The following is a 4,336-nucleotide window of genomic DNA, read 5'->3' on the forward strand; positions in this document are numbered from 1 at the left end:
CAAATTATACTCCCCTTCTCAGAAAATACCTGATACAACTGACACACATTCAGTTTAGGCCTAACATTGACTCACCTCAAAATAATAAAGACACAACAAAGTCTGTATTTCCTTCTTATCCTCACGTTGAAGTTCTCCAGATGTTGCGCTGCCTTTAATGCATTCATCCTTGTAATCCCCACAAACTCTCTAATGAAGAACTGCTCTTGGGTCCAGGTTTTGGCAGATTTGGTCCCCAATGCCCTGGATCAATCACCATTTTCTGTTTCCAGCAAAGGGTTCCAGACTGATGTGCAAGAAAATAGCTTTTGCTATTTTCAAGATGGGTGGTACCTCCTTGCTCATGAGTCAGTGGGAACACAGCGATTGGGCTGCTCTGTTGTGAATGTTACATGTCATTATTTGTCCTCTGTAAAAGAAAATATTTGTTCCTTGACAAACCGAGGCAGCCCTTTCCCCTTCCTTTCCTCTTTAGCACACTGGATTTTCAAAGCTCTCACTTTTGGAACATTCTATTTCCAGTCCCGAGGGAGACAAGGTGATGAGCTGTCCTTCCTGATAAAAAGCTTGCAGTATTTTTACATTACAGAGTGGCTCTGTTTAGTTTGTGCTATATTTATAACAGGGGAAAAAAAAAAAAAAAGTAGAGAAGTCTCTCCCATCCAGTAAGAGAGAAAATAACTCTGACCACATTATTATGAACAACAAGTTTTTCTTCTACAATGTAATAAATTCATCTGAGCCAGGATTTGTAACTGGGGAGGTGCTTTCATAGCTATGGGGCAGGAGGGGACAGGAGGTGACTCTTAAACTGGCCTAATTAGAGAGGTCTAAAAATAAAGCAAGAGTAACCAAATATATATCTATATACTTATTAAATTCATATAAATATATATAAAGCCACATGAACAGATATTGTTTTTCCTCTCTTTGCAGATCTGGCAGTTGTTCCCTTCTCATGATCTGATCAGGAAGAGGTGAAGAGGCTCTTTGAGTGAATTTGCAGTGCTGGGCTCTGTTCCGAGGGCACTTTAGGGTCATGTTAGCACACAAATGGCAGATACTAACACACTCAGAGCTTTATTCTTTTCCATGGGCTCTGGCATTATGAGATCTGGAGTCAAGAGGAAGTGTTATTCCTTTCTCACTGTAGTGCTCGCCCTGTTCAACATTGACCCCAATCACTTGTGGGGTAGGTAGGCTCAAGCTGCAAAATGCTTAAAAATGCCTTGACCTCTTAGGAAGTGCTGGGTGAACAATAGTTCAGTTCTGCGCAGGGAAGGACATGTCTTCTCTGTGTCCATCCATGGTTTCCCTGGAAGAGTCCTTGAGTATTCTTGACCCCATGAGACTGGGAAACTTAAATACAACATGAGAAAGGTCCTTCTCTGCTGACTCCATTGTAAACCATTGTCCAAGCAGTATTTCTACAGATACTGCATTTGTATCAATACTGTATTAGACCAGCAGCACACAGAGCACTTGTTATGATATTCCAGTGACAGGGAAATATGAAGTGACTCCAAATTTTGGAAGGGGGATAATGATGGTTATGGGAGGGGCTGAGGGATGTACGTCCTGTTTTTAGCTGAGAAGATTGTCTGGGGCCCCTTTGTCTCTCTGGGTGAAGGCTATTCCTGGTGTCTCTGTTCAAGTCAATAGAGAGGCTGTTGTTTCTGTATTTCTCAATGGAAATTTCAAAAGATGCCTTTTACTGCAAATTTGTTTTCTTTATCTCCACCTGTACCTTATATGCATGGACTACTTGGCAAGAGCTTTTCTACCACTAGTGGTATACTGCCGTCCCTTTTGATTCTGACCTTGAATACTAACTGTTCCTCTTCCAAGCTGAAGACAGTCAATAGAGCCTGTTTCTTACAAGTCTTAACACAGTTGTTTTTCATTTTAGCTTTGAGGATTCTCTGTTCAACCCTCTGATTAAAAAATGTGGTGAGTGAATTTTGTGAAAATGTTGTGAAAGCAAACGATATGTGAAAATGAAAGTCTGTTATAATTATGCTCTTTCTAGCCATTATTGCAAAATAATAAACACTCAGCACTTCTTATAGTGTCAAGAGCCTTACAAACATGAATTAGCAATAAGTATCAGGTAATCATTATAATCCCTCTGGTTTGTAACACAGAGAAACTGAAGAAGAACTGTGAAATGACACAAACCTCCCTGCAAGTCAATGGTGGAGCTCTTTGGGGAAGAGGCCTTTTCTGTGTCCAGAGTTTTTCTGGCTCCTGGCCACTGCCTCAGTACAAATAAAGAATAACAGTGTCTGGACTTCCCATCTTTGCTCATTCTTCTAAGTCTTGGTACCTCCCATTACGTGTGATTTTATCATTAATAACAAGAAAAACGTAAGTACTTCCTTGACAATTTCTGCTGGTAATGAGATTGTAATCTGAATGGTCACATCCTCTGAAGAACCCATTATGGGTAGAAATACATGGATCGCTATCTTGGCATCACTTGTTGCAGTAAGTACTATTTTTAATAGTCACATGTGTACTTTGGCCAATAGCTTGATTGTTTTATCCTTTGTTTCTTCTGTCACTGCTTTTATACAAAACATAACCCGGTGCAGGTGCTTTATTAACATTTACTTTCTTACACTCATCTAAACCAAAAGCAAACCTCTGGCTTTTCATATTATGTATATTTTACAGCTAAAGACCTGCTATTTCCTGCTGTCATCTCTACTTCTGAAGATCAATGCAAAGAAATCCTTTAGCTCACTGTAATCTCCTTATCATCACTGGTTATTGCTTTTACATTATGATAGTTAAAACCACCATTACGTCTCCTGGAAACCTTCCTCTTCTGAATTACTTCATTGAAGGTTTGATTATTTTTTTTTTACCTATGGGTGTTACTTTTCTAGTATGCCCTTAGTTCTGCTTATCTGTATTTCTCCTCACATTTTCTGTAATTTCTTTCTGTCAGCCTCACTTGGGCTTGCACCTTATTCTCTTAACATGAAATAAACTCATGTAAACCAACTGACTTGTTCTTTTTTTTATTTTCACTTTCTCTCTTCTTTTTTCTGCTCTATGCAATGAAATTCAGTGGGACTTCAAGAAGACTAATTTAATCAGTCTCAATTTTCCTTCAGGCTGCTTGTGGCTGGAGAAGGGCCCAAACTAAAACCGTAAGGTCAACAGCTCTTCCTTCCTGTACCTTCCCAACTACTAAATAGACTAGTGTTGAAACTCTGTGCCCAAATCCACATCCAGACTTTACTAGTAATCCCTAATTTCATAATGGACTAAAGTAAAATTGGTGTCAGACAATTCTTTCTTCTAAGACGCTGGCTGTCAGCCTATCTTCGTCTGGAATGGCTTCCCATGTACTCCCCTTGTACCACCGTGTACAATTGCGCCTGGAGTTTGAATAGAAACTCTCTTCCCCTATAACTCATGAGAGCAAAAAACAACATAATTAAAGAATAAAATGGGAGTGAAAGTGAGGGGTGGAAGGAGATCTGGTGCAGAAGACAATAGCTAAATATTCTGATGAAAGTTTTGTCTGGAAACACTGTTAAGATTGGGGTACTTTTCTCTGATTCTGCCCTCATTTCTGTAGCCAACGAGGGTCCTTTAGGCACAAGAGAGACACATGAAGCCCTCCCTACGTTACAGGTGAAATTGCAGAGCAGTCAGAGAGATCCAGGATTGTGAGGTCTCAAGGAACTTGAAACCCTTCCTCAGGAAGAGGCTTCTTCTTCCTGGTTTGTCCTGGTTGGATTTTGCTAATGAAATCCTTCCTAGGGACATGTTCAGTGGCTCGCTCTACAAGCAGCTCTAGGCTGTCCACACATAGTCTAATTCAATGACACCTCTGCCTGTTTAACATACACAGCACCAATATTTTAACAAACTTTTCCTGCTTATTTAAATGTTTGTTCTTTGATGCTGAAAGCCAACTCCACCACTGGCCCAGGGATCTAAGCCCACTTCCTCTCTGGCAGCTACCATCCAGACAGGGGAACATTGCAACCAAAGCAAGAAAGATTATGAGAGCTTCCATGTGCAATCCAGGAAGCCAGAAAGGACTTCTGTTTCCAGAGTGCAAGCAAACAAGCTGTACCAATCTCAGGCCTGGCATACCTATATATAATTTTCAGGCAAAGGGAGTGTGAGGCTGGGAGAATGTCTGTCTGTTCTAAGGAAGCACTGTGACAGGGGTACTGGTTATGACGTTCATGTACCGCCCATTTGAATTCAGAGATGATACATCAGAATTTCCTACTTCAAAATGAATCAAGCTATAAAACAGATAGGGGATGCTTTTTTTCAAAATCTATATGCAAGAAAGAGGAGGCTAAAG

The 4,336-nt window shown here is 40.4% G+C and overlaps 1 protein-coding gene across 1 annotated transcript in view; it reads right to left on the bottom strand.

Moving 5' to 3' along the window:
- The window catches only part of LOC104471746 (synapsin-3-like), a gene marked incomplete at its 5' end in the record, with an annotated part of 32,788 nt that overhangs the window by 27,740 nt on the left and 712 nt on the right, over nt 1–4,336 (bottom strand). The gene's annotated exons all lie outside the window — the stretch shown is intronic.

Source organism: Pterocles gutturalis, unplaced genomic scaffold (assembly GCF_000699245.1).
Source record: "Pterocles gutturalis isolate BGI_N339 unplaced genomic scaffold, ASM69924v1 scaffold43446, whole genome shotgun sequence".
NCBI classification, from domain to species: domain Eukaryota; kingdom Metazoa; phylum Chordata; class Aves; order Pterocliformes; family Pteroclidae; genus Pterocles; species Pterocles gutturalis.